This window comes from Canis lupus, chromosome 15, assembly GCF_048164855.1.
Source record: "Canis lupus baileyi chromosome 15, mCanLup2.hap1, whole genome shotgun sequence".
Taxonomy (NCBI): domain Eukaryota; kingdom Metazoa; phylum Chordata; class Mammalia; order Carnivora; family Canidae; genus Canis; species Canis lupus.
The window spans coordinates 59,981,698-60,005,719 of record NC_132852.1 but is presented as its reverse complement, the minus strand read 5'-3'; the positions used below and the strand labels follow the sequence as shown (position 1 = coordinate 60,005,719).

At 46.5% G+C, this 24,022-nt stretch overlaps 1 protein-coding gene across 1 annotated transcript in view; it reads left to right on the top strand.

Annotated features, from left to right (window-relative positions):
- Positions 1–8,880, top strand: part of LOC140605327 (transcription intermediary factor 1-alpha-like) — a 117,733-nt gene extending 108,853 nt beyond the window's left edge. The window contains exon 6 of the mRNA XM_072777605.1: positions 6,416–8,880. The gene's annotated coding sequence lies outside the window, so the exon portion shown is untranslated. The remainder of the gene's footprint in view (positions 1–6,415) is intronic.
- Positions 8,881–24,022: the final 15,142 nt, after the last annotated feature.

Below are 24,022 nucleotides of genomic sequence, written 5' to 3'. Positions count from 1 at the left end.
ACAACAAAACCAACACCAGAATGAAAAATATAGTCATTGAAGTAAACTCAGTGGGTAGTATACACTTCAGATTGGACACTATTTTCTTTTTTTAAGATTTTATTTATTGATTCATGAGAGACACAGAGAGAGAGAGAGAGAGAGAGAGAGAGAGGCAGAGAAGCAGGCTCCATGCAGGGAGTCCAAAGTGAAATTTGATCCCGGGACCAGGACTCCGGGATCAGGCCCTGGGCCAAAGGCAGGCGCTCAACTGCTGAGCCCCCCAGGTGTCCCTGGACACCATTTTCTAATAGCAGCTTGAAAAATATGATCATTGAAATAATAATGTAATAATAATAAGATAAACTTGACATTAGATGGCACTGAAGAGAGAAAGGATGATGTGAGGGAATTATCAAGAGACAGCACAAAGAGATGAAAGAAGGAAACAATCTGTGATATTTTGATTTATATGAAATATGTATTTGGCCATTCAGATGACCAAAATATATTTCTCATTTATTTGGCCCTTGTCCACAGCTCCTGGCTCATAGCTCCCAATACCCTGGGAATTTTCTGAGCAATAAGAGCAAGGGGAGCATCCTTTGTCATAACACTTGGTCTCTTGTTCTCAGTTCCTGAAATCACCTCAGAGCCATAAAGGTTACTGAGTGTCTTATTACTTATAACAAGCCCCTTCCCACTACCACCACAACTGCGTTTATGGTAGTGAGGTGACTTGGATAGCACCTAAGGATGGGGCTGGTTGTCAGGGGCACCAACCAAGAATAAAGGGTGGGAACTTCTAGTCCCACCCCCTGACCTCTGAGGAAGGGAGAGGGGCTGGAGGTTTGAATGAATCAGCAATGGCCGACGATGTAATCAATCATGCTTACCTAATGAGGCTTCCATAAAACCCCCAAAGGATAACATTGAGAAAGCTTCTGGGTTGGTAGACACATGGCCGGTGCTGGGAGAGTGGCATGCCAGAGAGGTCATGGAAGCCCCGTGTCTCTTACCACATAACTTGCCCTGTGCATATCTTCCATCTGGCTGTTCTTGAATTATATCCTTTTATAATAAACCAGTAATCTAAGTTTCTCTGAGTTCTATGACCGGCTCTATCAAATTAATCCAACCCAAGGAAGGGGCCCTGGGAACCTCTGATTCATAGTCAGAATGACAAGTCAACCAGACTGTGACTGGTATCTGAAGTGGAGCTAGTCTTGTGGTACTGAACCCTTAACGTGTGGAATCTGAAGCTATCTCTAGGTGAGCAGTGTCAGAATTGAGTTGAAAGGTCGCATACCCAGTTGATGTTGAAGAAGTGCTTGGTGGTATGGGGAAACCACCCCCCCCACACAAACGCACACATTGGAATTTGGTGATCAAACCCATTTAATATGAAAGTAAGGTTAAGAAGACTGTAAAATAGAATTTAAGAGTGCAACATCTGAGGGGGGCACTTGATGGGCTGAGCACCGGGTGTTATGCTGTATGTTGGCAAATTGAACTCCAATAAAAAAAATTTTTAAAAAGAGTGCAACATATGTCTGATAAAAGTATAAGATGCAGAAACTAGAGAAAATAAGGAAGAGGAAATATTCAAAGTGATAATAACTGAATTTGTTCCAGAAATGATAAAACACATTAATCCTCAGAATCGGGACACATTATGAAATCTCACAGAAACAAGAAATCCACAGCTAGCTCTAACAGAGAGAAACTGTGAACATTAAGGATTAAAGAGACCTTAAACGCAGTAAGAGAGGGGCACCTGGGTGGCTCAGTGGTTGAGCATCTGCTTTTGGCTCAGGTCATGATCCCAGGGTCCTGGAATTGAGTTCTCATCAGGCTCCCCACAGGGACCCTGCTTCTCCCTCTGCTTATGTCTCTGCCTCTCTCTGTGTCTCTCATGAATAAACAAGAAAAAAAAGGCCTCCGAGTGGGGGGGGGGGCGCGAGGAGCTGGGCTAGGGCCGCGGCGAGAGCCCCCAGGACGGGAGAGCCCGGCCCGGAGGAGCAGGAGCTTCCCCAATCTTCCCGGGCAGAAAGGCGCTTGCAGGGAGGTGGAGTAGGACCCCAGGAGGGCGGGGATGCGCTCAGGCTCCCAGGGGCACCAACAGGACCTGCACCCCGGGGAGATTCCCCAATCTTCCCGGGCAGAAAGGTGCTTGCAGGGAGGTGGAGTAGGACCCCAGGAGGGCGGGGATGCGCTCAGGCTCCCAGGGGCACCAACAGGACCTGCACCAACAGGACCTGCACCCCCAGGCCCACACCCTGCGGCCGAGTTCCCTAAAGGGCTGCAGCACACACGGCTGGACCCAGGAGCACAGGGTGCTGGGGACACAGCCCAGGAACCAGCACTCCCCCCCCAGGACAGGCAGAGGCCAGGAGGGCCCAGGACAGCAAGGACACTCCTGCAGCCGGGTGGCCCCGAGCTGAGCAGATCAGCAGCTCCCCTGCAGGAGCATCCAGGCCCTTGCAGGCTGAGAGCTCCGCAGTTACTGTGGGAGCTGACTCCAGGGCTGGAGAGCTGGTCCCGCCACTGAGGTGGTTCCTCCTGGGGCCTCAGGGGTAAACAACCCCCATGAGCCTCACTGTGTCCTCACAGGACAAACAGGTTAAACAACCTTCACTGAGCGCTGCACCAGGCAGGACACTGAGCAGCTCCCCCAAGTGCTCACACCTGAGAATCAGCACAGCAGACCCCTGCCCCAGAAGACCAGCTAGACTGACAGGGGGAAAAAAAAATTGACCAAGCAGCACTGGAAAGGTCAAGGGAAGTCGAGGGAGTTACAGTATACACAACCAGAAGATACTCCCCCTTGTTTTTTGTGTTTTGATTTCTGTTGCTTCTCCCCCCTTTTTTGCTTTTCTTTCTTTTTTTTCTTTCTTTTTCCCTTTTTTTCTTTTCTTTTTCTTTTCTTCCTTATCTTCTCTCTTTTTCTCCTTTTCCCAACAACTTGTTTTTGGCCACTCTGCACTGAGCAAAATGACTAGAAGGAAAAACTCACTTCAAAAGAAAGAATCAGAAAGAGTCCTCTCTCCCACAGGGTGACAAAATCTGGACTACAATTCAGTGTCAGAAAGCCAATTCAGAAGCACTATTAAAAAGCTACTGGTAACTGTAGAAAAAAGCATAAAGGACTCAAGAGACTTCATGACTGCAGAATTTAGATCTAATCAGGCAGAAATTAAAAATCAATTAAATGAGATGCAATCCAAACTGGAGAGGTCCTAACGACGAGGGTTAATGAGGTGGAAGAACGAGTGAGTGACATAGAAGACAAGTTGATGGCAAAGAGGGAAACTGAGGAAAAAAGAGACAAACAATTAAAAGACCATGAGGATAGATTAAGGGAAATAAACGAAAGCCTGAGGAAGAAAAACCTACATTTAATTGGGGTTCCCGAGGGCACCAAAAGGGCCAGAGGGCCAGAATATGTATTTGAATAAGTCATTGCTGAAAACTTTCCTAATCTGGGAAGGGAAACAGGCATTCAGATCCAGGAAATAGATCCGCCCCCTAAAATCAGAAGGACCCACATGCAATGAATACTTGATAAGATAGTGGAAGAGAAAACACGAAAAAGAGGTGCCATTGGTTTTAGAGAAGTGGGATTATGGTCAACTCATTCTCTATCTTCCCAACGTTCAGGGTGCAGTCCTAACACGATGTTGACTGGGGCTTTCCCTGTTGTATCCACTTTCTCGAAGAGGCTCAATGAGTGCTAGACGCAAAGCAGTCCTGTGATCGTCGCCCGTCATCATGCACTGGTAGACTGCATGAAAAGACTTGAAACGGGAAAGGGAGTTTCATTACATAGGAGAGTGTGTGTTGGCTTTGTGCTAAGGCAGCCCAAGGTCCTCTTCTCCTCCCCTTCCAGCGAGGGAGAGGAATGGTACTCCTTGGTCCCTCACCCATCAAGTGGGGGAAGCTCTAAGAGAGCGAATGGTCAGAGAAGCTGGCAGAGAGAGATTTGTGCTGAAGCTGTAGCAAATGTAGGTCTCCTCTCCACCCTGGCACCAGAATGCAGTCAGACAGGTACACCATGAGCGACTGGGAGAGCGACATGTGTCCCTGGAGTTTTGGGGATGAGTAAGATTGGCGCTTCCTTCCCACCTGGGCAGTATTTAAGGCAGGAGGCTGACAAGAGGCCCCTGAAGGCAGGGAGAGGAGCCGGCAGCAGCCAAGCCTGCACTTCCGTTTGGTGTTGCAAGGATGTGTGTAGCATGGGCTGGCTGGATGCTGCATGTACATCCTCCCAATTTGGCTGCTGCTATGAAACTTGACTTTGCTCCTTGGTCTCTGCTTTCATGGATGCTATACTCTAAGGGCAGACAGTAATCAAAGACTCACACGCATAAATATAAATCTAGTTGTCAGAAGTACTAACGTAGAAGGTACATGGTGCTACAAGAGCATTTAATAGGTACATCAGTCTAGTTAGAGAGATCTGGGAAGCTTTCCTTGAAGTGATACATGAGATCCCAAAGTAAGAATTAACCAGAGGAACCCTAGGTGGGGAGGGTTGAGAGCATTTCGAGGGGGAGAGAGCACCTTATACCAGCTTCCTAATGCCAGCAGGTGCAAGGCACATGCAAGCACCAGAAAGAAGGCCAGTTAGGCCGAAAGCCAGGGAGAAGTGTGTGGAGAGGTGCGGAGCCAAACAGGAAACGCATTAAACAATTTAAAGCTTGAGGGATCCCTGGGTGGCGCAGCGGTTTAGCGCCTGCCTTTGGCCCAGGGCGCGATCCTGGAGACCCGGGATCGAATCCCACGTCGGGCTCCCGGTGCATGGAGCCTGCTTCTCCCTCTGCCTGTGTCTCTGCCTCTCTCTCTCTCTGTGACTATCATAAATAAATAAAAATTTTAAAAAATTAAAAAAAAAAAACAATTTAAAGCTTGGAACGATCTTCTGAGATTCCTATTTTGAATAATCATCCTGGCTATAATGAGGAGAACACATTTTCAAGGGGATACGTGCAGGTGTAGACCTCTTTCATTAATTTTCCCTAGAATTTTGTGGGGGCATTTTGATCTTCAGAGCATTTCTTTTTGAGATTCAGAAAGGTCTCTTATACTTTGGGATATTGCCTCTGATCCACTTACCATTTCCTTCTTTGGAAATTCTTTAATACTTGCAGGTTGGATCTTTGCAACTCACCTTTATTCTGTAATCATACTTCTCTTTCTTTTCCCCTGTATTTGTATTCTACAAATACTTAAATTTTTGTGCAAGGTCTTTTGTTCCATCTACTGTCTCCTGTTCAGGCTATATTTGATGACTGTGTTCACTTCATTTGAATGGACTTAATGCATTCTTATCTCAGCCTCTTCTCTTTGACAGGGTGGGGGAGACCGAGACAGACACAGGATGGAGAGAGAGAACAAGACAGGGAGGGAGACGAGTGAGAGACCAAGAGACAGGAAGGTAGACACAGAGACAGGGAGAGAGAGACAGGGAGGGACAGGCCGAGGTGTAGGGATTGAGGCAAGAAAGACTGGGAGAGACACAGAGACTGGGAGGAGAGAGAGAGAGACGGGGACAGGGAGACAGGGAGGGAGACACGGAGCAAGAGAGAGGCTTCGTGCCTCCAGGAGCAATGGGGGCGTCCACGCCCCTCAGGACTGAGCCTGGGTGCCCGATGCCCCAACTAGACTAGTGGGTGGAGGCCCTCTTGGGTCCCCTCTAGGCTCCATGGAGGGCGGGCCTGTCTGAGGACACTCCCCTGGGGCCTGGAGGGGAGTGTGACCCTGAGGAAAGTGTGATTCTCTAGGGACCAAGAGAAGTCACACCTGGAGCTAACCATGGGCTGCAAAACAAGCAGGACACATCATTCGGGCTGGTGGGTACCTGTGCATTTCCTTACCTGCAGCGATTGTTTTGTGACGTGCACTTCTACCAAGACTCGGGAAACCGTGCACTTTGATCTAGGGAAGTTGTGATTACATACTTACACTTGAACCCAGAAGAACACCTAGAGACTCACACACCCAGGAGCTAAGGCCTCTGTAATTAATGCTACGAAATACTTCAACAGTCCTACCGTGTCAACACGAGGATTCCCGCGAGGCCCGGAGAATTGGATGCTGTAGCATAAATTAGTAACTAAGGGACCCGGGGTAATAGGAAGCTAGAAGTTAATATATCGAAGAGATATTTACTCTCCAGGTTCCTTCTTGATATTCTCTGTTTTTTTTTTCTCTGTCTTTTTTTGAATCGTTGTCAGTTTCTGTTGTCTTAAGTATTCAGTCCACGTCCCACCCCTTACTTGGCAACCACGTGTATGTTTTCTGTATCTGAGTTCAGGTCATTGTGTTTTTGTTGTCTTGTAGTCTGTTTGCCGGGGAGGTTTCTATGTTTTAGATTCCACATATACGTGTACTCATGCGATGCTTGTCTTTTCTCTCTCTGATTCATGTCCCTTAGCGTGCCCCCCATTGGCTATCATGAAACCTGTGGCGATGAAAACGGGCGCGCGTGTGTATCATTGTGAGTGACCAGTTTCGGGCCTGGAGGACCCAACCACGTGCAACGGGCCGTTATTCCTAGGTAGAAGGCAAATGTCCTCTTTTCTCTCTATGGGAATCTTCATTTTATTAAGTAAATACCGTCTGTCTGAAACCTTAAGGAACCATTTACTTTTTTACCTGACACATTACACCGGGGAACCTATCCTGGACAATGGAAACATTTCATTTGGGGCTTCACATGATCTTTGTTCACTCAGCTTCAAAATGACATGTTTCTTAACTACTGGGAAAACGAGGAGTTGCTCTCGTGTCTGCGGCAGAGACAGGAGGCCACACGGAGGACGCCAGGTACACACACGTCCCAGAGGAGGAAAGGCCACAGAGACAGAAAGGCAGGGGCTGCAGGGACAGCAGGGAGGGCATGGGCACGATGGTCAGTAGTTGGCTGTCTCTGGTAGAAATGTGGCCCAGGTACCTTCTGGTCTCGCCTGTGTGACACTGGGAATGGACCTAAAGTACCACAATGTATAATTTAAAAGCATCAGAGGATCCAAAACCAGACAAAGACCCCACCAAAAAGGAGAATTACAGACCAATATCCCTGATGAACATGGATGCAAAAATTCTCAACAAGATACTAGCCAACAGGATCCAACAGTACATTAAGAAAATTATTCACCATGACCAAGTAGGATTTATCCCCGGGACACAAGGCTGGTTCAACACTCCTAAAATAATCAATGTGATTCATCATATCAGCAAGAGAAAAACCAAGAACCATATGATCCTCTCATTAGATGCAGAGAAAGCTTTTGACAAAATACAGCATCCATTCCTGATCAATACTCTTCAGAGTGTAGGGATAGAGGGAACATTCCTCGACATCTTAAAAGCCGTCTACGAAAAGCCCACAGCAAATATCATTCTCAATGGGGAAGCACTGGGAGCCTTTCCCCTAAGACAGGGATGTCCACTCTCACCAATGCTATTCAACATAGTACTGGAAGTTCGTAGCCTCAGCAATCAGACAACAAAAAGACATTAAAGGCATTCAAATTGGCAAAGAAGTCAAACTCTCCCTCTTCACCGATGACATGATACTGTACCTAGAAAACCCAAAAGACTCCACCCCAAGATTGCTAGAACTCATACAGGAACTTCGGCAGCGTGGCAGGATACCAAATCAATGCCCAGAAATCAGTGGCATTTCTATACACTAACAATGAGACTGAAGAAAGAAATTAAGGAGTCAGTCCCATTGACAATTGCACCCAAAAGCATAAGATACCTAGGAATAAACCTAACCAAAGAGGTAAAGGATCTATACCCTAAAAACTACAGAACACTTCTGAAAGAAATTGAGGAAGATACAAAGAGATGGAAAAATATTCCATGCTCATAGATTGGCAGAATTAATATTGTGAAAATGTCAATGTTACCCAGGGCAATGTACACGTTTAATGCAATCCCTATCAAAATACCATGGACTTTCTTCAGAGAGTTAGAACAAATTATTTTAAGATTGGTGTAGAATCAGAAAAGACCCCAAATAACGGGGGGTGGGGGTGAATGGGTGATGGGCACTGAGGGGAGCACTTGACGGGATGAGCACTGGGTGTTGTTCTGTATGTTGGTAAATTGAACACCAATAAAAAATAAATTAAAAAAAATAAAAGCATCAGAGGAAATTTTTGTACGAAGTTAACATCCTTTATTACAAACAAAACTCATGACGCAATTATAGAGGTTTATGACAACCACAAAAATTAGAAACCGTGCAATGAGGGGGGAGGGGAAGCCTTCCATTGGGCTGCAGCCATCACGAGCTGTTGCTTGGGGGCCGAGGCTGGTGGCTCCACTGAGGCAGGTGGCTGATCCGACCCTTCGACAAACTCGAGAGCGGGCACTGGGGCCTGCTCCACCTTTTGGAGGGGCCAAGGGTGCAGGTGGCTCCTCGGGATCAAGACAGTGAATCAGAGGTGTGACCAACACCTGCAGTGGCTTCGAATCAGCAGGTGCCATCTCGCCTCCTCGCAAGCACTCCACTCCAGCAGCCAAGACCGGCTCGATCACCTCTGGCTCTGATGCTTCAGCAGGCCCTGAGGTAGGAGCTGCGCCGGGCTCTTGAGGTGGTTCAGGATATTGCTGAGGGGCGGAGGCTACTTGCTCCACTGAGACAGGTGGCTGTTCCGGCACTTCCGGGAGCTTGATTGCAGGCTCTGAGGCCTGCTCCTCATCCAGGTCAGCCAAGCGTGCAGGTGGCTCCTCCAGGTCGGGACACTGAGTCAGAGGTTTGACCACCACGTGCATTGGCTTTGACTCAGCAGCTTGCCCCTGTGCCTGACCCCAGGAGCGGGGGCAGGGATGCGCTCCTTTAAAACCTAACTGCAGAGCGATAGACATAGTACAGTGAGCCCCGTGTCTCTTTGGGAAAAAGTCTCCCAACTCACCAGGACCTTGCTCAAGCCTTGGAGAAGGTGGGGAAGGACGTCAGGCCAATGGGGCCTCCTGGGAGCACCAGTTAGTAGAAAGCCGCACCCCCAGCTGCCCTCGTGCAGACACACCACAGCGCAGGAGGCACCTACCTTCCCAAGGAGAGCAAAGGGCTGCGGCTGCAGGGCCTCGGGGTAACTCTGGGGCGGGTAAGAGGCGCCTCAGGAATCCTCTTTCCACCCTGCCTACCATGACATCAGGGTGACCCTGAAGGGATCACCGGGGAACCTGCTGCCCTGCAAGGTCCCCCAGCCTGGATGCGACCTGCCCACACATCCCTGGTTCCCTTAAGAGGAGGGGATGGATGGGGCTGCCCAGGATGGCTGGCACAGGTGGCCTGGCCTGGCCTGCTCTGTATTACCCTACGGCGCCTCCTGAAAAACTCCCTGAGGCGTTGGGTTTGCCGGCTGAGCCACACTCTACAGCCTGTGAAAAAGCCGCGTCCCTGGGGTTGCTGGGAGCCAAAGTCCCGGGACTTGGGCAAGCAGCAAGAGAACATCTTCCAGTAGCAGATGTCTCCAGCCAAGTGAGCCTGAGGTGGGGCTGCACTGGAATGTGGGGGCCCGGGTGCAGGGGTTCCATGTTCTGTTGGCCTCTGTTGTGAATGAAGTGACCTCACTGCCTGGGACCCCTTCCCTGACCCACTCCTGGAGGAACCTTCAAGAGCAGCGCTCGGGGCTGCCGATGCCCCCCCTCCCTGCAGGCAATGGCCTGTGTGCACACAGTGACAGAACCGCACCCCTCTCCAATGACTGTGTGCAGCCAGGGCCCCAGCCTGGAAACACACCTGGGTTCAGACACAACTTTCCATTCTTCCCTGGTTTTCACCCCGGAGAAGCCATTGAGCCCGTCGGGGATGGTCTGCCTCTTGCCTGTAGGACAGGGATTATCCTAGCAGGTCCCTGTGGCATCATATCTATGACATTGGAGGCGGGTGTCACACATGCAGGAAATACCTCCAACCACATGTTCCTCCTTGGTGTGTACGTGTCTCCAGGCCCACAAGGTCCTGTGTGCACACACGTGGGCACCGATACTCTCATTCTGGAGGCCCAGAAGATGACAGTCCTACCGGGGCAGGGATGGGCAATAGCTTCCCACGATCCTAGGCTCCTGAATCCAAGGCAAACCCTACAGAAGGTGTCAGGGTCTTGGCATAGAAGGTGTGAGGCCGTCCTTATCCTGAAACCCTGCCTGTCGTGTGTTACGGGCCATTCCCTCATTTCCACTGGGTGAGCTGTGGACGACGGTGCACCCGGTGGGTTGCCCTGACCTGGGCTCTTCCTCATACTGGAACCTGCTGGAATGCCTCCCATCTGGGCTGTCAATGCCCACCCCCAACCTGTCACATCTCCCTGCCTGTAGCCAGTTCCATCCACGCAACCTTTTCCCAGCCCCCTCAGGAATGGAGGGGCAGCCTTGGCCCCCAACAGAGGACACAGAGCTGGCTTCATGCCCCCTTCAGCCTCCTTCCCAGGCTGTGATCCTGGCGAGGCAGTGGCCCTGCTGGGGTCTTCACCTCCTCCCCTCAGTGGCCCCCTGGAGCCCCAGCTGCTGCATTTGTCAAAGCCCCACAGTTGGTCACAGTGTCACCTGCAGAGCTCAGGACCCAGGGAAGCACCAGGCTTTTTTTTTAGGGAGCAATTGCTCTTTTCATTCCTGATGTTGTTCTGGATTTTGTCCACCTTCCCCCCCCTGGAGCATGAGCTCCAAGAGGGAGGATCTGGCCTGCTTATCAGCTCTGGCACTATCTCTGTGCTCAGGGCTCAGCAGCTGAAGGAGCAGGTGGGAAGACCCTGCCATGGGCCAGCTCAGTAGTTGGAGCCTTATTGATTTCAGGCATTTTTTTCTTTTTTTTTATAAATTTATTTTTTATTGCTGTTCAATTTGCAAACATATAGAATAACGCGCAGTGCTCATCCCGTCAATTGCCCACCTCAGTGCCCGTCACCCAGTCACCCCCCACCCACCTCCCCTTCCACCACCCCTAGCTCGTTTTCCAGAGTGAGGAGTCTCTGATGTTCTGTCTCTGTTTCTGATATTTCCCACTCATTTTCTCTCCTTTCCCCTTTATTTCCCTTTTACTATTTTTTATATTCCCCGAATGAATGAGACCATATAATGTTTGTCCTTCTCAGATTGACTTACTTCACTCAGCATCATGCCCTCCAGTTCCATTTTAAAGTTAATATTGCATTATAATCACTTTCCCCACGTGGTTACCTTGTTTTCCGAGGGAACATGGCTTTCACTTGAAGGCTCTGCCTTAACTTAGAAAATTAGAGATGGAAATGAGGTCCCAGGCGCACACTCTGGCTGCTGCCTGAGAATGCCCTCCATATACCTTACATTCATTCTGTGCATGGCAAAGACACTGTACTTAGATTCTATCACTACCTTTCACAAGATACTGGTCTCAGCAGCTCCAACTTTAGTGCATTTTCCAATAACCTTGAGTACTGACTGCTTTTGATGTGATTCAAAATGGGGAAATGTTCATGCATATAGGTTCAGCCAACCATTGAAAATAAGCCCAAGCTGATGTTTCTACAGGAGGTTGTCTCTGACAAGACATTTTCAAGTTTGCAGAAATAGGTAACTGGCACAGTCATCTCATTGTTAGGCCAGTCATCTTAGGCACCATTTCTCATTGTTCTATGGTGAAGAAATTATTTTCTTTAAAGATTGTATTTATTTATTCCTGCAGGAGGTGGGGGTGCAGGGAGCAGAGGAAGAGGGACAAGCAGGATCAGGACCCCAAGATCATGACCTGAGTTGAAACTAGAACCAGACACTCAACTACTCACACTGTCTGAGCCACCCAGGTGCCCCTAAGGTGAAGGAATTCTTAAGATGTTTTTAGATTCAGGGTAAGATTTTTCCATTAGTATTCAAATTTCATTGTCACCAAATGCTAGAAGGTTCCAGGCACTTGGTAGCTGTTACTAAAAAGACATTGGTATTTGTGGAAATTAAACAGTAAAACTTAAATCAAAGACCTAATAAGTTTATAATAGAAACAAAAAATATTTACTGTATTTGTTGTGAAAGGGAAGGAGTAGAGGCTCTGGAGTCAGACTCCATGATCTTGAGGTTACAGCTATTTATTTACTCATTCAATATTTATTAAGTACCTACTATTGCCAAGTAGTTATCAGTGTGCAGACTTCCATATGTTTTATAATATTTTATGCTAAAGTGCATTCTTAAATTTTCAAATTCCTTTTTTTAAAGATTTTTATTTAGGGCAGTCCCCCTGGTGGCTCAGTGGTTTAGTGCAGTCTTCGGCCCAGGGCATGACCCTGGAGACCCAAGATCCAGTCCCACATTGGGCTCCTTGCTTGGAGCCTGCTTCTCCCTCTGCCTGTGTCTCTGCCTATCTCTGTCTCTCATAAATAAATCAATAAAATCTTAAAAACAATAAAAATAAAATAAATTAATAATGTTTTACAAAGCATAGCAAAATTGGACCACATACATGCTTCAGAAAACTTTATATATCTGGCAGCCCTGGGTGGCTCACCAGTTTAGCGCCGCCTTCTGCCTGGGATGTGGTCCTGGAGACCCGGGATGGAGTCCCACATTGGGCTCCCTGCATGGAGCCTGCTTCTCCCTCGGCCTGTGTCTCTGCCTCTCTCTGTCATAAATAAATAAAATCTTTTTTTTTTTTTTAAGAAGGCTTTGTATAACTTCAAAGAAAGAAAAGGTTTTCTGTTTTGTGCAGTTTTTTATTTTTTTAATGATTTCTTGCCCACTATACTGAAACACCAGCAAGACAAAGGGAATATTTTAGGCTGCTATCTTTTGATCTGGGGAGCTGCAGGTTTTGTGCGCCGGGTCTCTGGGTAGAATTCTTGCACACGTAATTCTAGAGATGGATCTGTGCGTATCCTCATACAAGTAACCTGGGTGGTTGCTTAGTCTTTGGACAGAATTCTTCCCTTGCTTTTGAACTCTGACTTTGATAATCCGTGTGCTCTGTACTGTGGCTACTTGATCTTCTCCAAAGCACCTTTTGGAGGAGAAGGTGCTTCTACATTCTAGGGCCTTAGAAGTTACAGGCTTTTCTATACAGCAACAAGGATTCAACTCCCTGACCTCAGGAAGGTTGTTAACTTCGTCCTCAGATTATTACTGGTATTGATCTTGAATACAAACTTGATATACTGAGGTACAGGGCAGTGAGAACAGGGATCCCAGGAAGTCCAGGATCAGGGGCACCTGGGGGGCTCAGTGGTTGAGTGTCTGCCTTCGGCTCAGGTTGTGATCCCGGGGTCCTGGGATCGAGTCTTGCATTAGGCTCCTGACAGGGAGCCTGCCTCTCCCTCTGCCTGTGTCTCTGCCTCTCTCTCTGTGTTTCTCATGAATAAAAAAATTTATTTTATTTTATTTTTAAAATTTTATTTATTTATTCATGAGAGACACGGTGCGGGGGGTGGGGGGGAAGAGGCAGAGACACAGGCAGAGGGAGAAGCAGGCTCCATGCAGGGAGCCTGACATGGGACTCGATCCCGGGTCTCCAGGACCACACCCAGGACTGAAGGTGGCGCTAAGCCACTGAGCCACCCGGGCTGCCCAATAAATAAATTTAAAAAAAAGAACTCTCATTAAATTGGTGAATAACCCAATGTCTTTCACTCTTAAACTAGGGGAGATAACTGTGTATACTGACAGGTAGCTCTTTCTCAAGGTATAATTAGAAACCCAGTGATCTTTTCAAAAGTCTTGGTTTATTTGCTCCTGTGAAATAAAGCCAGAAGTGAAACCAACATAATGCCATGCAGAATCTTTTTTGATGTGACATATTTAAATTCAACACTTTAGGGCAGCCCCGGTGGCTCAGTGGTTTAGCGCCACCTTCAGCCCAGGGCCTGATCCTGGAGACCCGGGATTGGAGCTTGTGTCTCTGCCTCTGTGTGTGTGTGTGTGTGTGTCCCTCATTAATAAATAAATAAAATATTTAACAACAACAACAAAACTTCAACACTTTACTGAATGTTTTAACTTCTCAGAAATCAGTTATAGATACCCCAAACATTAAAAACAAACAAACAAACAAAAAGCAAATCAAAAAGTACAACCCACATCATGCTTCTAAATGGAAATTACAATTTTGACCATGATACATATCATCATATCATATATCACATATATAAAAAGCATCAAATCCCTTTGAAAGGGAACTATACCTGCGGCTTATTCTAGAGATGAAGTCTTGGTCACATCTTAGGGCTTTCTTTTTGTTGTTGTTGTTTGTTTATTTTATTTATTTATTCATGAGAGACACAAAGAGAGGCAGAGACAGGCAGAGAGAGACACAGGCCTGCGGGGAGCCCAATGCACTTGATCCCAGGACCCCAGGATCACGCCCTGAGACAAAGGAAGATGTTCAACCACTGAGTCACCCAGGGTTTCCTAGCCTACATGTTTATCAACTTCCAGTCTACTTGGGCCCTAGCCAGCCACTTTCGCAGGCTGGAGGATATTCAGCTAAGATGTGTGTTTCTCTGGGACAGCTTCCTGAGCCCCTCCAGTGTGGATCAAGTGTTCGTTCTGTGTGCTGCCCTCACATGGGTGCTGTCCCTCTGGCCTGGCACTTGTTCCACTTTACCATATCTGCCCATGTGTTGCTCTTTCTGCCCACTAGAGTCCTCCACGGCAGGGATGGTACCCGGCCGTATCAGTGCTTGTCAAATGCACAGGATTGGTTTCCTTCTTGGTGCTGTCCTTTAACTGGGTGTGCATTCCAAACCTCCACTTGTGACTGTCACACTTTGCTTTGGATGTTTAGGGTCCCTGTGAACTACTCCTAATTTAAAAAAAAGAAATCTATTTATTTACATGAGACAGAGAGTGTGATCTGGGGGAGGGGCAGAGGGAGAGAGAATCTCAAGCAAACTCCCTGCTGAGCATGAAGACCAAGGAGAAGGACACAGGGCTAATCTCACGACCCTGAGATCATGACCTGAGTTGAAATCAAGAGTCAGATGCTCAACCAACTAAGCCACCCCTAACTACTCCTAATCTTGTAGCATTAGAGTCATCTTTATTCAAATGACTCCCAAAGATTCACTTTAGGGGTTAATCTCAGTCATATACCAAATTGTATATTACATTATCTCCTTTTTATCTTTTCTACTTCTACATTGCTTTATTTTGTCAACAAAACCATTTGCATTAATTGGAAAGGTGGTCACCACCTTTTCCTTTCCTTCCTCTTTCTTGTCCCTTCCTTTCCTGAAGCATTCAGTTCCAAAATCATTACATGGATCCCAGGAAGGTAAGCAGCCACACCAGCAAGGGGATGGGAGGGAAGTAGGGCAGCCAGAGCAGTGTTTCACAATATCAATTTGTGGTTGACCTCCACACTGTGGAGCCCTGTGTAGACCCAAAAGAGCCTTGTGATTCTCTCAGAATGTGCATCTGAAATTTTGGTGAGCTCTCTGTGCAGGGGAGTTGTTGTTACATATTTTTAAAATTTATTATTTTTTACTAGTTTCAGAGGTAGAGTTCAGTGATTCATCAGTTGCATATACCAACCAGTGTGCATCACATCACATGCCCTTCTTAGTGCCCATCACCCAGTAACCCCACCCCCCGCCACCTGCCCTCCAGCGACCCTCAGCTTGTTTCCTATACTTCAGCCTCTCTTATGGTTTGCCTTCCTCTCAATCTTCGTGTTAGTTTAGTTTTCCTTCCCTTCCTCTATATTCATCTGTTATGTTACAGTCTTAGCAACTCAGTGATGAGGCTAGACTGGCTGGCCATTAGTTCTTTCTTTTTTTTTTTTTCCCCATTAGTTATTTCTTGTGCTGCATCCAGGCTTTGCTGGAAACCGGGGGTGGAGGGTGGGGAGCGGGTTCCCCCAATACCACATGCCCCAGGTCTCCAGAGCCCTGTCTGCTCCCTTCTGTCCCCACCCCGACTCCCATTTACTTGTGGCTCCCCCAGCAAAAGAAATTAGGCTGCCTCTCAGCACGGAGCAGATGGGTCCTGGGGGAGAGCCCCTTCCTGGCCATACAACCTGCTGCCTCTTCCCTCACACCTCCTCCTGTCCTCCCTGTCCTCCTTCCCTCCATCTCATGCCAGGACTCCCAGATGCTATTCCATGGAGATTTCTGGATCCAGACTCCTGACCACAGACCTCCTGACACTCTGCTTCACACTTGCTCATTCTGGGTCTCTGGTGCAGAAGGATGGCCATTGGTCATCCCATGCCACTGTTCTGCCCCTTTGGGCTAGTCCACTCCATGTTTGACCACTCATAGCTTGCTCATGGCCTTTACCCACCAGGGTCCTGAGTTCTTGGAGACACCTGCTTAGAGGCAGCCTGGTCCCCAGGTTCCCTGCTTGTGGTATTTTAAAAGGAATTGAATTAAATGTGTAGATTGCCTCGGGTAGCCTAGACATTATCACAATATTTGTTCTTCCAATCCATGAGATTCGAATGTGTTTCCATTTCTTTGTATCTTACTCAATTTCTTTCCTAAGTGTTCTGTTGTTTTCACAGTAGAGATCTTTTACCTTTTTGGTTGGGTGTATTCCTAGGTTTTGGTGCAATTGTAAATGGGAAGGATTCTTGATTTCACTTCCTTGTGCTTCATTGTTAGAGTATTGAAATGCAACACACTTCTGTGTATTGATTTTCTATCCTGGGACATCAAGGAGTTCTTGTATCGGCCTAGAGATTTTTGGGTGGAGTCTTTTGGGTTTTCCACCTAGAATATCATATCATCTTCAAAGAGTGAGAGTTTGACTTCCTCCTTGCTGTTTTGGATTCCTTCTATTTCTTTTAGTTGTCTGATTGCTGAGGATTGCTGAGGCTACAACTTCTAGTCCTATGTTCAATAGTAATTGTGAGAGTGGGCATCCCTGTCTTTTTCCTGACCATTCGGGAAAGAAGACAATATTGTCTGCGGGACTTTTGTATGTGGCCTTTCCGATGTTGAGGCATATTCCATCTCTCCCTACTCTGTTGAGGGTTTTTAACCAAATAAGGCTGCTGTATTTATTTTGTCAAATGCTTTTCATGCATCTCTTGAGAGGATCACATGCTTCCTATCCTTTCTTTTAATGAGATATGTTACATAGTTTGATTTGCAAATATTGAACTACCCCTGCAAAAAACAGGGCCAATTTAATCGTTGAATTATTACCTGGGAAACAGCGCTTCCCTAACACAAGGATAAAGGAGAACTCTAAAGAATACAGAACTGTAGTTGGAGTCCTGGCTCCACCAGGCAAATCTGTCTGATGCAATTTCAGTTGGGAAGTAAGCTATGTAAGTCAGGGAGCTCGTCACTGTTCTGGCAAAGTGGGCACACATACCTAGTTTTGGAAGCATCCACGTGGACAGACAGGTCCCTGACACAGCAGGTTTAAAGCTGGAGTGGCTGTGGCAGGGAAGTCTGGGTATGTGGTGCCCTCGCAGGCTGTGAGGGAAAGGCCAGGGGAATCCCTAAGGAGCAACACCAGGCACACGGGGCTAGCTGCTGCACACCGTGCACTTGGCTGGTGATGCTGACACTCTGGGCAGAGCAGCCTGTCCCAGCACTTATTGGTCTCCATCATCATGTCTTCAGTGCTTACATTTTCTACACTCTATTCTTTTTTTTTTTTAAATCGCATTTATCTTAGTTTTTCAGACCGCCATCATTTGGCTTTATGATTTTCCACAGCCTGCATCTTCTTTCTTTTTAAGGAAGTTCTGCTTTTATTTTTGTAATGTTGTTGCTTCTGCTCTCTTCTGTTTTATTTGCTGTTCTTCTATGGCTTCTTTTTTAAATTTTTTTTTTAATTTTTTAAATTTATTTATGATAGTCACACAGAGAGAGAGAGAGAGAGAGAGAGAGAGGCAGAGACACAGGCAGAGGGAGAAGCAGGCTTCATGCACCCGGAGCCCAACGTGGGATTCGATCCTGGGGCTCCAGGATCACGGCCTGGGCCAAAGCAGGCGCCAAACCACTGCGCCACCCAGGGATCCCCTTCTATGGCTTCTTAAAGGAGAAGTTTCTTTACCTGATTATCAGCATTTCTTCTTCTCTAATATAGACACGTGGAAGTCTGTTTGTCCCTCTAATCTACATCCCACGCAAAATTGTGCTTTCATTACATTTAGTCTGGAATAGTTTCCGAGTTTTACAGTGATGTGTTCTTTGACCCATGGGTCAGGTACTAGTGTGTTGCTTCCTTCCTCAGCAGCAAGGGATTTCCCAGTTGTCTCCATGTTGTGGATTTCCCACTGAAATCCAGTTTTCAGGGTCATAGTCAGTGGGAGGTCAGTCTTTTACTATCTGTTGAGACTTGGTTCATCATCAGCATACACTCCGTTTTGTCGATCATCCCGTCTGAAATACCCAAAAATGTATATTCTGAGTTACTGTGTGTAATATTGGATCTAGAGGGTCCAGGTGGTCAGTCTCCCCTTGGCAAATGGGTTTTCCTGAGGGTTCTGGCCGTTAGCTTGAGAGCCGTGTGTGAAGCTTCCAGGGATGGTGTGAGACTTGCCCGTTTCTTCCTTTCCTTTGCGGGCATAGTGCTACGTGCCTATAAGCCTAGGCCGGTACGTTGTCCTGCCACCTGGCCCTCTCAGTTAGGAGCTGTCCCACTTGCCTCGGGCAGGACGTCTCCACTTCAAGTCAGCTTTGGCTTCTACGAGTGGAGCTCACTGCTCTCCAAGGTGTGCGTCTGTGAGGTGTCCACTTTCCCGTCCTTTTATTTCAGACTTTGTGTCTGGAGTTGGCACGTGCTCCCTGTCCACAGCAGAGACTTTGGGCTAGTCCATCAGCATTCGCCGGAAGGTGCTGCTGCTTACTCTACTTCCATTCCACGGAAGCCCTGATGCACCATCATCCTTACATTCGAGGCTTGCTGTTTTGTGTCACCAATCTGCTCCTGCTTCTTCCTCTCTCTTTCTGCATTTTGGTTTGATGAATTATTTTTCATTATTCTATTTTAATTATTCCATCTTCTTCATTCAATTTCAGCTTTATTTCTTTTTTTATTTAATTATCTTCAATGGGGATCCCTGGGTGGCGCAGCGGTTTGGCGCCTGCCTTTGGCCCAGGGCGTGATCCTGGAGTCCAGGGATCAAATCCCACGTTGGGATCCCGGTGCATGGAGCCTGCTTCTCCCTCTGCCTGTGTCTCTGCCTCTCTCTCTCTCTCTCTCTCTCTGTGACTATCATAAATAAATAAATTAATTAATTTAAAAAATAATTATCTTCAATGATGTTGTCTCCTTGGCTAACTTTCTATTCTGCATCTCTGTATACATTTATATCCATTTCTCTGTCAGTGTGCGTGGATACACAGCATTATTTCTTTTTTTTTTTTTTTGCATTCTTTTTTTTTATTTATTTTTTATTGGTATTCAATTTGCCAACATATGGAATAACACCCAGTGCTCATCCCGTCAAGTGCCCCCCTCAGTGCCTGCCACCCAGTCACCCCCACCCCCCACCCACCTCCCCTTCTACCATCCCTAGTCCGTTTCCCAGAGTTAGGAATCTTCCATGTTCTGTCTCCCTTTCTGATATTTCCCACTTATTTTTTCTCCTTTCCTCTTTATTCCATTTCACTATTTTTTATATTCACCAAATGGATGAGACCATATAAGGTTTGTTCTTCTCCAATTGACTTATTTATTTCACTCACACAGCATTATTTCAGTTCAGTTGGTAGTCAAGCTGGAGAGTCAGTGCCTCCTGTCTACTTACAGTTCTGTGGCTGACAGCAGGTTTCCTACTTCTAAACGCTCAGTCCTAAGATTCACTAGATTGATTCATCACGCTGCCTTTTATTTTTATTTTTAAATGGAGTTTGATTTGCCAACATAGTGTATAACACTTAGTGCTCATCCCATCAAGTACCATCAGTACCATCACACTGCCTTTTTATGATTACTCTCATATCTTTCAAGTCTACATGCCTGCAACCACACTAATACTTATTTTTGAAAGTCAATGTTCATTCCCCTTCTTTATGTCCATGTATATTCATAAATGGTCATGTTCATTTCTATATCCATATTCAAATAGGCAGCATTATTCCCATATATATGTGTATACACACACACACACACACAAATCTTGCTCTCATTTCACTCAGACGGTCTGTACTTCAACTAGAAAATTTTCCTTCACCTTGAGGAGATGCCTTTTGTTTGTTTTGTGGAGCAGATCTGGCGATGCGTTTTCCGTTTTGTGGGATATGATTCGGAGTTCTGGAATTGTGCCTCTGCCCAGCGGGAAGCCTGCTTCTCCCTCTCCCTCTGCCTGTCTCCACTGATCATGCTCTCTCTCTTTCTCTCTTAAATAAAGAAATAAAATCCTAAATATCAATACTACCACTAATAAATAACACAAAGAATTAGTATAAAGGTGGACATGCAGGCCTGCTAGACCTGGCTGGAGACCCCCTCCCTCGTGCCTCTGTTTGTCGTCTTCCCCTTGTGCTGCTGGCTGCAGAGGTGCATGACCTCCCAGGGAGGGAGGAGGCCCATGGAGGAGCCTCCCTGGTTCCTGAACGACTAGTGAAGGAGTTCAGTCTCCAATCTGAACAGCCACTCAGCACTGTCAGGTGGGGAAATCTGTGCCGATGTGGTACTGAAATTTGAGGAGTCACTTGGTAATTTAGCATAATGGGATAAACCTACAAAATGTGGATCACCAAATTAACTGAAATAGTTATCAGTCTACTAGTTTTAAAATGACCAATGCACGCCTGGCTGGCTCAGTCTGAAGGGTGTGTGGTTATTGATCTCGGGGTTGTGAGTTTGAGTCCCAATCGGGCACAGAGTTTACTTTAAAAAAAAAAAAAAAAAAAAAAAAGCACAAGTATTTAAAAATGCCCCAAATCAATTATTCTATATGTTGGCAAATTGAACACCAATAAAAAATAAATTTATATAAATAAAAAAAATATGCAAAAAAATTAAATTAAATTAAATTAAATTAAATTAAATTAAATTAAATTAAATTAAATTAAAAAAATAAAATGAAGCCTAGGGGGGAAAAATGTAGCCTAGAAAATTATATGCAGGTGTATCTCTGACTACAACAGCATTTGGCTGAAGAAGCAGATATTTCTGAAAATGAATGCTTTCATTTCTGAAAGCTTCAGCTTCCTTCCCCCCTCATTTTTTAAAATATATTTATTTATTTATTCATGAGAGACAGAGAGAGGCAGAGACACAGGCAGAGGGAGAAAAAGGCTCCATGCAGGGAGCCCAAAGTGGGACTCGATCCCGGGTCTCCAGGATTAGGCCTGGGCTGAAGCTGGCGCTAAACCGCTGAGCCACCCAGGCTGCCCCCACCCTCAGTTTTTAAAAAGATTTTATTTATTTATTTGATGGGGGGGCGGTGCGGTGGAGCAACAGAAGAGGAAGAAAATCCCAGGCAGACTCGGTACTGAGTACAGGGCCAGACTCAGGACTCCATCTCCTGACCCTGAGATCATGACCTGAATTGAAACCGAGAGCCAGACTCCCAACTGACTGAGCCACCCAGGTGCCCCCAGTGTCTCCCCTTCTATCATAACCATGGAGTGGTAGTCAGAACCATTCCTGAGTTCTCCAAGCACATGTAAAAAATTGTGTCATCCCACATGCTCTGATTCTCTGATCAGATTGATCATAAGCCTCATCATGCAGGGCATGCAGATATGAAGCCGCCTGTTCTCTGTGTGCCGTTTTCTGACCATATACACTTGGCATGTGATTAGGTAACCTAAGTACCAGGATGTGTTATGATGTTGCCACAGATCGCCTGGACAATATCTACATGGGGAGGGTTGTTTCCTGATAGGCCATTTCTCTAGGCATGCTGGGAAGAGGGAAGCACATGCTCAAACTGACCTGTAAATATAGCCCTATTGTTTTTTTTTTAATTTTTTTTTTATTATTATTTATGATAGTCACAGAGAGAAAGAGAGAGGCAGAGACACAGGCAGAGGGAGAAGCAGGCTCCATGCACCGGGAGCCCGACGTGGGATTCGATCCTGGGTCTCCAGGATCGCGCCCTGGGCCAAAGGCAGGCGCTTAACCGCTGCGCCACCCAGGGATCCCTATAGCCCTATTGTTAATTGGCAGCCAGAGGGACAAGCCAGGGGCAAGTTCGATGACTTAACAGTCAGCTCCTCTATACTCACAACCAATTATAGGGATCTTGGAGATAGTTATGAAAATATCATCTCCTGGGGTGCCTGGGTGGCTTAGTGGTTGAGCATCTGCCTTCAGCTCAGGTTGTGATCCTGGGTCCTGGGATCGAGTTACACATCAGGCTTCCCTCCGGGAGCCTGCTTCTCCCCTCTGCCTGTGTCTCTGCCTCTCTCTGTGTGTGTCTCATGAATAAATAAATCTTAAAAAATATATATATATATCATCTCTCCCTATTCTGACCTTTGACACAGTGGTCTCCCAGCCTATTGGTACTCATAACTAAGTCAGATTTAGGGATAAAGATGGAGCAGGCATATTTCCAACTTGATAATGTTTTGTTGTTGAATGAACTTCTATTGCTCTACTGTAAATGCTTTTTAAAAGACCATTTAATGTTTTTGTTTTTTTTTAAGATTTATTTATTCATTCATGATAGACATAGAGAGAGAGAGGCACAGAGACACAGGCAGAGGGAGAAGCAGGCTCCCTGCAGGGAGCCTGATGTGGGACTCCATCGCCCTGAGCCAAAGGCTTGGCTCAACCGCTAAGCCACCCAGGCATCCTAGGAACTCTCTTTCCTTTCAGTTTTATGAGGATCCATAGGAAACTACCATGAAAGACAAAAATTCTGGCTGGGCTCTATCTCTTTGAAGAGTCCCTCAATTTTTTTTTTCAATTTATTTATTTATGATAGTCACAGAGAGGGAAAGAGAGAGGCAGAGACACAGGCAGAGGGAGAAGCAGGCTCCATGCACCGGGAGCCCGATGTGGGATTCGATCCCAGGTCTCCAGGATCGCGCCCTGGGCCAAAGGCAGGCACCAAACCGCTGCGCCACCCAGGGATCCCGAAGAGTCCCTCAGTTGAGGGGTACCTGGGTGGTTCAGTGGTTGAGCCTCTGCATTTGGCTCAGGCGGTGGTCCCTGGATCCTGGGATGGAGTCCCCCATTGGGCTCTCTGTAGAGAGCCTGCTTCTCCCCCTGCCTGTGTCTCTGCCTCTTTCTGTGTCTCTCACAATTAAATAAATAAAATATTTAATAAAAAAAAAAGTTCCTCAAATGATATTGCTGATGAACACCGTGTAGTGTGTAGAATTGTAGATGCACTAAACTGTACGCCTGAAATTACACTGGATGTTAACTATACTGGAATTTAAAAACAGATAAATATAAATTGGTGTTGAGCTGTTAGATGGTCTACATTGAAAGCAGTCAGGTAAGTGGCTGCCAGCTGTATACTTTGGCATCATTAGTTGCAGAATGTCTTTCTGCCCTACACAATTGAGGGGAGAATCATCAGATTTATAGGAATTCAATAAAAATTTATCAAGTAAATCTTCTAATTGCTAATGCCTATGAGTTGCCAGCTGTCTTCCTTCCTGACTCAATCTGTATAAACAGAAAAATACTCCTGCTTAGAATTTTTTCCCCCTACTTGTCTTCTCTGTCTCTTCAGGCATACTAATCCCCTCTTGTGGACGAAATCTCAAACCCTAATAACCACCACAGGTTTGGCATACACAAATTATTTAACCTAATTGTCTTCTTTCACATTGTCAAGAGGGAAAACCTGGACTGTATTTACATCTATATAGGCCACTCTGGCATTGAACTTTTGGTGAAAATCACTAGGGAATAACCAACATGAGACAAAGTTTAGACAATCAACTGAGGGTCTGTTCATAGGTGAAACCGTGGAGAGCGGCTCACAGAACCCTTAGGTCTGGATGCACCTTACTGCACACTCATCCCCACCCCCAAGCCCAATAGGTACTTTAAGCCAGGGAAGAAATGCGAACTTTTATTTGCTCAAACCCACACAGAACCCACAAAGCAGACTCAGGATCCACGTCCTCTTCTTTTCCCTTTAACAGAACCCGCTCAGGCCCCTCGGCCGCCTGGGCCTGCGGCCTCC